A 12547-nucleotide genomic window follows, 5' to 3' on the forward strand; every position below is an offset into this window, starting at 1 on the left:
TAGAGTTTCCCCATCTGTATGAAATTATTTAGTAATATCATATATGTGATTGTTTTGTGATGGACTGGCCATCCATCCAGGATATTTCCCTGCCTTTGGCTCAAGACGCTGGAATAGGCTCCAGGAAACCCATAGTTTATGCTGTTTGGAAAATTTATGGATGGATGGAATTCTGTGATTTTTTTTTCCCCTTTTGCTTTTAATTGTATTCAGTATGTATTTAACCCTCTGGTGCTCTTTGTGCGACGGTCAAAATTTAGCTTTTTTTTTGTTGTTTCAATGAAATTATTTCACTATATTTTAGTTATATATAGTTTTAGTGTGTATATATATATATATATATATATATATATATATATATATATATATATATATATATATATATATATATATATATATATATATATATATATATATATATATATATATATATATATATATATTATTTATTTATTTATTTATTTATTTATTTATTTTTATTTATTTTTTATTTTTTTTTAATTTTTTTTATATTTAGTATTTTTAGGGGATTTTATGTTACTATATTACAGTGCATCCGGAAAGTATTCACAGCGCTTCACTTTTTCCACATTTTGTTATGTTACAGCCTTATTCAAAAATGGATTAAATTCATTATTTTTTTCATAAATTCTACAAACAATACCCCATAATGACAACGTGAAAAAAGTTTGTTGGAAATCTTTGCAAATTTATTTAAAAAATCACATGTAAATAATACCGCGTTCCAGGCAGCCCGTGCTTTTCCAACCGAAAGTGCACTGGAACAGCAGTCAAACCCGTGACTTCCCACCCGTTAATTCGTACCAGATCGATGTACTCCCAGTTACACGCTCTGACGTCACATAGCCCGCGAAACAACAATGGCAGCCCCTACGGATGCTGTGTTTATGAAAGTCGTACATTAAAATCCAAATAGTTTATTAAAATAAGGTATTGCTCTAACGTTATTTATCCGCAAATGTTATGCATTATCAGCAGCTTTTCTAGCTGTAGCTAGTTTTCAGTCCATTGAGTGCAAGAATAAATTAATACCAAATACATTTCCAAATATACAAATAACGTAAAATAAAAGGTATAACAGCTTCTCTTGCCTTATGCGCCATTTTTTTCTCCTCCGTTTCCCTCAAATAAGCTAGAAATAAGCACCTTTGACGATAGAAAAGATTGAGCATAAGCCCTGTACGATCTGCCATTCTTTGTTTACATCTAGCTACTGCTCAGGCAGTTTGGCGTGACTTTGCCTGGAATGCTACAAAGTCAGGAAAATGGTTTGAAGTCGTAACTCACAAGCTCAAAAACCTGCCTGGAACAAGTTTTTGAACCTGGAACCTGCTTATTCACTGCCTGTGAATAAGTATTCACAGTCTTTGCCATGACACTCAAAATTGAGCTCAGGTGCATCCGGTTTCAACTGATCATCCTTGAGATGTTTCTACAACGTGATTGGATTCCACCTGTGCTAAATTCAGTTGATTGGACATGATTTGGAAAGGAACACACATAAGGTCCCACAGTGCATGTCAGAGAACAAACCAAGCCATGAAGTTCAAGGAATTGTCTGTAGACCTCCGAGACAGGATTGTATCGAGTGGCCAGATGGAAGCCATTCCTCACTAAAAGGCATATGATAGCCCACCTGGAGTTTGCCAAAAGGCACCTGAATTATTCTCAGACCATGAGAAACAAAATTCTCTGGTCTGATGAAACAAAGATTGAACTCTTTGGCCTGAATGGCAAGTGTCATGTCTGGAGGAAACCAGGCATGCTCATCACCTGGCTAACACCATCCCTACAGTGAAGCATGGTGGTGGCAGCATCATGCTGTGGGGAGGATTTTCAGCGGCAGGAACTGGGAGACTAGTCAGGATAGAGGAAAAGATGAATGCAGCAATGTACAGAGACATCCTTGATGAAAACCTGCTCCAGAGCGCTCTGGACCTCAGACGAAGGTTCATCTTCCAACAGGACAACGACCCTAAGCACACAGCCAAGATAACAGTGGCTACAGGACAGCTCTGTGAATGTCCTTGAGTGGCCCAGCCAGAGCCAAGACTTGAACCCAATTGAACATCTCTGGAGAGATCTGAAAATGGCTGTGCACCAACGTTCCCAATCAAACCTGATGGAGCTTGAGAGGTCCTGCAAAGAAGAATGGGAGAAACTGCCCAAAAATAGGTGTGCCAAGCTTGTAGCATCATACTCAAAAAGACTTGAGGCTGCAATTGGTGCCAAAGGTGCTTCAACAACGTATTGAGCAAAGGAATGTGAATACCTGTGTACATGTGATTTTTTTTTTTCTTCTTTTCTTTCTTTTTAAAACATTTACAAAGACTTCAAGCAAACTTCTTTCCCGTTGTCATTATGGGGTATTGTTTGTAGAATTGAGGAAAAAATATATGAATTTAATCCATTTTGGAATAAGGCTGTAACATAATAAATTGTGGAAAAAGTGAAGCGCTGTGAATACTTTCCGGATGCATTGTATATGCAGTAGTTTTAATCCATTTATTCACTTTTTGAGCATAGAGCTGGAAATGAAATTTCCAACTTAAAATTCATAAATCTTTGAAAAATGCTTTGGAGCTTTTTGGACTTGAGTTTGGACTCTTTTTAAAGAGGACACTTGCCAGATTATTAAAACGTTATAGAATTTCAATTTTGGTATGAAAAATGTACAAAAATACTATATATTTTTTTAATATAAGATGTATATTTTCCAAAACATGTTTTACTTTAAAACTGCGAGAAAATCAAAGCCATAAATCTAAACAAGTTGTGTTCGAAATTTGAGGTTGATATCTCAAAAAAATTTGCCGCAGTACCAAATGTTTCCTCTAGATTAAATTTATTTAATTTCGGTCATTTTTGACAAATATTTTTTTCAGGACCATTTAATGTTTTCGAATCATGTCCATGATTTGTGTTTGTGTGTGTGTTTACATAGCATGCCAAAACCTTTACCAAGTTTTGTACGATGAAAAAATGACCGAAGCAACACGTTCTCACTACCAAATCCTCACATATTGACGCCTGGTCATAACCCCTCTGCGTAACTTTTTAACTCACAGGGTACCCCTTTAGTGAAATTTTTCGATGCCCAGGGTACTCCATATCAATGAGAAACCTTTGCCATCATACACAAATGCATTGGGCATGGGAATGTTATCGCACAGATGAAATTATATATTGGGTCATAATTTTGCCATTATGACATGTTGGAGTGTGATTTTAAATTTAATCAGCAAGCATAATTTTATCTACATTCATTTATTTTATTTACATTTATTCATTTATTTTATTTACGTTATTTAGACATGTTTGAACACGTAACCCAACTCCACACCTAAACCTACTAGTTTGTGTATTATATGATATAAAACATAGGATATAACAGGCAGATATTATTTTACAGGCAATTTATTCAAAAGTACAAATATCCCAAGTGTTCCGAGGCCAAATGACTTATTTGTGTGAAGAAAAGACCCAAAAGCTATCACCGTCTCCATCAGCTTTGGCTCTCATGTGTTTCATGACGGATTGCGTCATGCTAAAGAGTCGGGTGTATCTTTTGAATGAGATATGACTGAGTGTGTTCACGGAGCGGGATTATTTTCAGCGATTAAAACATTAAGATCCACTCTGTTCTTCAAATAACTACAGTGTATGGCTTCAGAAGACTTGGAATGCAACATGAGTTATTTATTTGTAATACTTTTATAATGGTTTTGGTCAGTTTTTGCAATAAACACCAGTGACTATGCTTTTATTTGCCTGTTACATGTTTTATATTGTTGAGAAGTGGGTAGGTTTGGTTAGGTAGGAGTGTTTTTTTTGCTCAAACATAAAACTAGTATTTATAAAGAATTTATAAAATCATTTCAAATGCAAAGAATTAAATGCATCTTGATCTGCTGCATAAGGCAAACAACTCAAAGCGATGGAACTCCAGAGGTTTAAAAAAAAAATACCATTACATCAAAGTCAACTTGTGATGTAGCCATTAAATCATCTTTATTTTTAAACTTACACAATATGCAGTAGTATGTGAATATGTTTGCACTATTCTAAAACAACCCATGCAAAGGCAATTTGTGTACCTACAAAGAGTGACATCTTGTAACTGGGGCAGTACCCTTAAAAGGACATTTTTGTACCTTTTTTTTACCACAATATGTTCATAGTAGTACCTTAAGGTACGTATTTGTATTCTGAGGTACTAATATGTACCTTTTAGGAGTAAAAAAATGTACAAAGATGTCCTTTTATGGATTCCCCCCCTGTGTATGGATTTCAGTTGAAAATAAAACAGGTACAAAATAGATTTTTACTGTGATTTTACTGTTGCTGAAGCTCAAGACTGATTGATCTATTATAGTAAACATTCACAAATGACAAAGACAGACTCAAATAAATTGTTATGGTTCAATGCATTGGGCAAGACATTTAACATTTTACATGTCTTGAATTTCATTTTGATCTTGCAAGACTGGATGTTGATGGCTTGTTGTGTTAATTTGTCTTATGCCTTGCTTTTCCAAGGCAATTTAATTATTTCCTGTGCTACTGTTGCTTGATCGCTGGATCCAAGAGGCTCATGGGAAATTAATTTTTATTAGTAGATGATCTACTTTCCCCCATCAGTGAGTGTGTGAGGCTGTAACTATACCTTGATATCAAAATGGATTTCAGTTTTAGGAGGAGACTCCAGTCTCTTATTGTTAGCTTTTATTTAAAAATTTGCATTTAAATGTTACTATTATGTAGGTTTCTTACATAATATTAAGAGCTATTAGTGTCACTTGCAATGTAAAGCATTACTAGATTCCATCCAGATATTTTTATCAGGGTTTCCGCAGGTCTTAAAAAGTCTTAATTTGACCTTACACAATTTAAGCCTTAAAAATGTCTTAAATTGGTGCAGAAAGTCTTAAATTCAATATCATGGCATCCAATTAGGGCCCTGTGATTTCTGTGATGCAGAAAACATGGATGAAATTGCAGAATCCATTCATAAAAATGGAATTCATTGTATAATGAGGAATGTCACAGAATTTGTCATATTTTGGATGAATAAATCAAAAGTATGTCAGTACACTTAAAGGGATAGTTCACCCAAAAATTAATTCAAAATGTCATCATTTACTCACCGTAATGTCATTCCAAACTTGTCATTCCTCAAATTAAGTGATTGTGTCTCTTCAAAAAATTTGGAATAAACCGTTTGATTCATATGGATTAGTTTTACGATCTCTTTATAAACGTTTTGAAGCATCAAAGTGGTAGTTGCGTAGACTATCAATGGAGGGACAGGAATCTTTCCCATTTCGTTAAAAAATATCTTCATAAAGCAGAGTCCAGAAAATTTAAATTTAATTGCAAAATTAAATTGCATGTACTGCAAAAAATGCTGTTCTTCTCAGGATTTTTGTTTTCCAGTACAAATTCAAAACATCCTTGTGTCAAGATAACTTGACAAGATTTACTTGACATGCAAAATGAAGAAATGAAGTCTTGTTTTCTGAGAAATTGACCAAAATTAAGTGAGTTTATGCTTAAAACAAGAACAAATATCTGTCATTGGGTATGAAAATTACTTATATTTTAATTAAGTTGATTTTTATGAACCCATTGGCAGATATTTGTTCTTGTTTTAATCAAAAAATCACTTTCACAAGATTTACCAAGATTTCTTATCTCAAACTTTAAGCTATTTTTTGTAATATTAATTCAAAAGTGATCTGTTGGAAATTGTATTTTCAAACTTTAAAGTGTCACTAATAAAACTCATTGTGTGCTTAGACATTTACATTTAGAGAACGTATTGATGTGTTATATTCCTTTGAATTTATTCCTTAAATGTTATTTAATTGGTCTTAAAAAGGTCTGAAATTTACCATTAGAAAACCTGTTTATGCGCATTTTGGGATATTGCGTAAAAAATGCAGGATGGAAAAGAAGCGCATAAATTCTAAAAATGTGCATTAAAACGTTTGTACTCAATTCAGGCAGATACATTTTTTACCTGAAAAGACATGCACATAAACTACAATGACAATATACAACAAAAAACTATTAAAAGTGGATGTGATTGGATAACTGGACTAACCAGCAGACTAATCGCATCACAGCATCTCAAATGTTGGTTTGGTGGTTCTGAAATGCCACAGAATGGTTGGGTTTAATCCCAGAAGCGTCTCACACACTCATACTTTATGTAACCTTTGGTTAAATATAAAAATACCCGACTACGCCACCTAGGTTCCTTCTCTACCCAGGAAAGTATAAAGTAATACAAATAACCCAAAAAGAAAGTTAAACCAAAAAGAATTACAACAAGAGAAAGGACCCTGCTGGTTCGGATTGCACTGAAGACGGAGACATGACTTTCCAAAAATATACCAAATTTATTTATCACAGGGGTAAAAAATCATTCACTTAAAACATCAAAATAGGTCTCAAATACAGCTTACCAATTAATACCGACAGAAACAAGAGACCACAATTTGACCACTTTAACAGCAGGGGAAAACACAGCAAATCCGTGAGTAAACAAAACGTAAAGCAAGTGTCACACCAAATAAAAATAATATCAAAAGAAAGCAAATACACTCCCCCTTCTGTTAAGCTCCAATATCACAGTTCCAGCTACCGGCAGATATAACTGGCAAGTAGATTTAATACAAGACTAACAGAAAAGAAAATAATTACACCAGTCACAATAACATCATATTTCACTTCTCAATTAAAGCTAATATTAATATTGTTTGCACTGCTTTAAATGGACCAGGCTACCAGCATATCAATTTACTATAACTTAATAGCCCATCGAACATACATTAGGCTACGTCAGTATTTCAACACATTTCTTACGAGCAGCTCGTTAAAGAGCTCGATCGTTAGCGGTTCAACACCTCAATATCCGCTGCCGTCAGTTGTAGGCTACTAGGACCATGAAACAGTGACAATAAATATAATAAAAACAAAACACACACAAAAAAAAAAAACAGCAGCTAGCACTCTTGGGCCGCACCTGCAATAAAAACACTAATAATAAATACATTGGTTAATGTCCCCGCTGCCAAAATAAGACACCAATTATAACACTTCTTACCTCGTAGGGGAATTTAAGCTATAGTAACCTTTAGGTTCCCTGCGCTCGCCACTTCACGCACACACACATTCCTGATGGCAAACATAGGCTATATTTAGGTCATGATCTGCGATTGAGACGGGAACATACGGAGAACAACTCACCAGAGAGGCAAAGCAACTAGAAATGGGTAGCCGGTTACTTCACACCGCACAGAGAAGAATAACAATCAACCAACTTATACAGGGTTTTTAATCACCCCCTAGACACAAACACACCCTCATGATTGCACCGCACAGGTGTACTCAATATCAACTGCGGCTCAACGCCGGTGGGCGTGTCTAGTCATTTGCAATATGCAACCATTACAAGTTCCCCAATTCCAATGAGCAAAACTGAACGTTAGATTATCAACCTGTCACAATCTACCCCCTAGTTTTAAATCCGGCGACCCGACGATATCAACGCCAAGGCCTAAAGAGTGTAGCATCATTGCGAATGACAGTTACTTGCGAATTCACAATACCTCCTCTGCCCCCCATTGTCGCTGGCAAGTGATGGGCATTGGAATGGTAGCCTGCGGTTTTTCGGGTGGTCCGTCGTAGTGGTGCTGCTTCAGTAATGGTGGCACCCTCTGATGCCACTGAGAGATCACTAGGGAAATGATCATGGACCAGCGGAGGCTCAGGAACTCTACTAGATGGAATGGAGGCACACTCAAGGGTTTGGGGCAGAAGTGGCACACAACGTGTAGGTGAAGGGACCGCAATTGGTACGGTCATTGGGGGAGGAACTTCTTGCTCTGGCGGCACCACTAGCCACGCATCCAGTATATCCTCCTCTCCAGAGTCCACCGATACTTGATCCGAGTCTGAAGAGAGAGGGTTAACAGGTTCTGCCAGATTCCGGCCAGCCGGTTGGACTCTTAACAAAGTACGATGCACATGTCTAACCTTCTCCAAATCTTCAACGGGGGCAATAGTATACACTGACCCACCAGATGTCGGGGCTCGCAGCACTTTATAAAGAACAGAACTCCAGCGATCTTGGATCTTTGCTCGGCCTCGCACACAAAGGTCCCGCAGGTACACCAGTTGACCTTGGCTCAAAGGCTCATCCTGTACTCTCCGGTCATGTCGCTCTTTCCTACGGTCCGCTGCAGCCTTCATACGACTTCTAGCTCCATCAAAGGCCACTTGAAGTCTTGCTTGATGGTCATAAATCCAGTCATGGACAAGGCCCCGAGTAGGAGTATCAATTCTGCCCAAAAGAAAATCAACCGGCAATTGTGGGTCTTGCCCAAGCATTAAGAAATATGGGGATTCACCTGTAGACTGGTGTGGAGTAGTGTTATAAGAAAATACCACTTGAGGGAGATATGCTGCCCAGTTCTTCTTCTTGCACGAGGGCAGAGTACGCAGCAGATTGTGCAGTGTGCGATTAAAACGCTCGCATTGACCATTTCCAGTAGGATGGGCGGGGGTGGTCCGACTCCGTTCAATGCCATACAATGTACACAGCTGTTGAATAAGGGTGCTTTCGAAATTCCTCCCCTGGTCCGAGTGGATGCGACTGGGCACACCAAACTTGTAGAACCACTCATTAACTAACACCTTTGCCACCGTAGAAGCTCTCTGGTCACGAGTAGGCACGGCCTGGGTGTATTTGGAAAACACATCTGTTAAAACAAGAACATTCTCCATTCCATTCTGTGATGGCTCGATCAAAGTGAAGTCGATAGCCAGAATTTGATTAGGCCTTGAAGCCAACAAATGACCCATATATGTCTGCACTCGAGGGAAGACATCCTTAGCAACAGTACAACGTTCACATTGTTGGCACCAACGTTTCACATCCTCACCCATACCTGGCCAGAAACATCTTTGTCTCACCAGCTCTGTCGTACGCTCCACTCCTTGATGGCCATGCTCATCATGAAGCTGCTGCATCACCATAGTCTTTAAAGATGTTGGGAGCAACAGCTGAAGAGAGGCCTCGCCGCCCTGGGGATGGTAGCACTGACGGTACATTACACCATCCTTCACCTGTAATCGTTTCCACTGTTTCAGGAGTTTACCTACATCTGGACACAACCCTTGCCTCTCTTCATGAGAAGGGTACGTCCCTCTTCTCCATAACTTCAGGAATACTCCCAACACTGCATCTGCTTCCTGTAGCCCATGTAAATCTGCAGAGGAATAGCCAGGGAAAACAGTAATGGACGCTTGTACCCCGCTCGTGGGTCTAGTAGAAGCGACTTGTTGGAGGGGCTCTGGCAGAGAACTTCCTGGAATCATAGCCTCCAGAACAGGTCCAGCCGGGTGCTGTCGTGAGAGTGCATCAGCATTACGGTTACTACGTCCAGAACGATACTTAATACTGAAGTCAAAAGCGGCAAGTTGGGCAGCCCATCTCTGTTCTAAAGCACCGAGCTTAGCGGTGTTGAGGTAGCTCAGAGGGTTATTGTCCGTATATACCACACACTTGTGTCCAAGTAAATACTCACGGAATTTCTCGGCCATTGCCCATTTAAGGGCAAGAAACTCAAGTTTCATGGAACTATAATTGGACATGTTCCTCTCCGTAGGCCTTAAACCACGACTGGCATAGGCTACTGGTCGAACTCGGCCCTCCTGTTCCTGTGACAGGACTGCTCCCAATCCGCTATAACTGGCATCCACTTCTAAGATGAATGGCAAAGAGAAGTCAGCATACGCCAGCAATGGAGCACTCACCAACCGTTGCTTCAGGGCGTCAAAACTCTGCTGACACTCCTCTGTCCAGGCCTCCCTGCAGGACCGGGCAGGGGTCTTCCTTTTAGCTCCAGTCAGGTCAGCTACCAGGCGATGAAGTGGAGCAGCCATTTTAGCAAAAGACTCCACGAACCTCCTGTAATAGCTTGCGAAGCCCAAAAATGACCGAAGTTCTGAAACCTGCTGGGGAGGCTGCCAGTTAGCAACTGCCTCAATTTTCTTTGGATCGGTAGCCACCCCTTGGGCAGTAATCAAATGCCCCAAGTAGTTCACCTCAGACTGAAAGAACGAACATTTCTCCAATTTGGCCTTCAAGCCTTCTTGTTGTAACCGCTTCAGGACCACCTCCAGCCGTTGCAAATGCTCAGACACTGTGGAAGAGAAGACAATAACATCGTCCAGATAAAGCAACAATGATTGAAAATGTTGCGAGCCAAACATACGCTCCATCAGTCTCTGAAATGTGCTAGGTGCATTGCACAGGCCGAAGGCCATCCTATTCCACTCATATAACCCAAAAGGTGTGCAGAAGGCAGTCTTCATCCTGTCCTTTTCAGCCACAGGGACTTGATTGTAGCCACTAGCAAGATCCATTGTAGTGAACCACCTGGCACCTGCAAGAGCATCCAAGGATTCCTCAATTCGTGGTAATGGGAATGAATCTTTTCTGGTCTTACTGTTAAGTTGACGATAGTCAACACACATTCGCAGGCTACCATCCTTTTTCTTAACCAGGACAATGGGAGAAGCATAAGGGCTACTACTTTCTCTTATAATTTGAGTTTCCAGCAACTGGTTAATATGAGCCTTAACGGCTTCATATTCTGAGGGAGGAATGCGTCTATAACGCTGCCTAACAGGAACCTCATCAAGCAAAGGAATGTCATGTGATATCAAAGTAGTACAGCCCAGATCGCCATCATGTGCTGAAAACACAGAAGAATACTTGGATAGTAAAGCCCTGACTTGACACTGTTCTTCAGGGGTCATCGGAGACAGATCAACAGAATCTATCTTGTCTTGTAGAGAACCTACAGTCATCTGGGAAGAAACAGTGGCCTGCACACTTAATGGGACATCCTCTACACCAGGGGGTAAACTCACCACAGTTACTGGACTAGTAGTACCAAGAACAGTTCGTGCATAAAGGTTAACATCCACTACTCCCACATTAATGACTGGAACATAAACCAGGCCACGAACTACCTTAACAATGGCAGGGGAGGTCAAAAGACCAGCTGCTAACCCACCACTCGAAGGCTCAAATACTACAGTCAACCCAGTATGTTGCTGAGAACAAGTAGCAGGAATAAACTTCATGGTGCCACCTGGTACACAGATACACCTGCCTCCTCGAACCCGAACACGGGCTGAAGAATCTAAAGGGGCATTAACTTGGGCTTGATGGCACTTCTGTAATGCTTGTTGCCAAGAATTAGGGGCATGCTGCACTAAAGCGGTTTCAAAAAGAGTTGGTCCATACTGTCCAAACAAATCGTGATAACATTCTCGAATAACATTCATACCCAAAATACCGAAGGCCTGAGTAGAAGTACCTGGGGAATCTTTAACTATGAGCACCCCACGTTTGGGGATCACTTTGCCAAAGACTTCCACATCCAGCTCTAGATAGCCTATGTATGGAATATCTAAGCCATTGGCAGCCTTAAGCTGCAACCAATTACAGGAGTGGAGTTTTTCTACACCCCACGGCTCAAAGTTCTGCAAATAAAAACTTTCTGTCACTGTCGACACCATTGAACCGGTGTCTAACAAACAGGAAACTAACACCCCACCCATACTAATAGTCACATGAGGGCATGGTGATAATAATGGGGCCATATGCTCTATATCAGGGAAAACGGCATCGGAGCCAAACACATACCCTTCTGAACTGTGGCTCGGGAGCACAGAAGGTTCTAGTTTTCCTGAAAGGTAACAGCGGGCTGGGACCTTGGAACGACTGGCTGAGAGTGATGTGAGGGAGAGGGATTAACCCTCGGTGACAACCTTTGAGAACTACATTCGCGGGCAAAATGACCAGGCTGTTGGCACTTCCTACAGATAACTGAACCCCTATTAACGGGACTTGCAGTAAAAGGAAGACTTCTTGGGGCATTTTGAAGCGAAGTCACACTACGGGTTAACTGATCAAGCTGTTCTTGCTGCTTTTTGAGCATCTCTTTTAGCTCTGATAACTCAGGGTTTGTAGGAGCTGGTGCAGACCCATAAACCCCATACTGCAGCCCATAAGTGGAAGAGGTTGACAAACTACGACCCCCAGTAGCCCTCGACATACCCTCCCGTTCCCATCTAATGGCTTCCCCTCTAACATCCAGTAAAGTAGCCCTAGAGTGCTGGCGTACAAACTGCTTTAATTCCCTGCGAAGGGCAGAATCTAGCACATACTCCACAAACTGGTCACGCAACAGGACATCAGAATTGGGCATACCATTTGGAGCATTTTTTATTACTTTGGACATCAAGTCAAGAAGGGCATGTGAAAATTCCTGGAGCGTCTCCCCCTCTAGTTGTCGTCTAGAGAAGAAATTCTCCTGCAAAACAATATATGAATCCGGGCAGCCATACAGCTCAGTAAGTATTTGAATAACTTTATCTGAATCTTCCCGGTCTTCACTAGGCCTAAATTTTATTTCTTCCCTAGCTTCCCCCTCCAAGTGGT

The sequence above is a fragment of the Gobio gobio genome (genome assembly GCF_949357685.1).
Source record: "Gobio gobio genome assembly, chromosome: 1".
NCBI classification, from domain to species: domain Eukaryota; kingdom Metazoa; phylum Chordata; class Actinopteri; order Cypriniformes; family Gobionidae; genus Gobio; species Gobio gobio.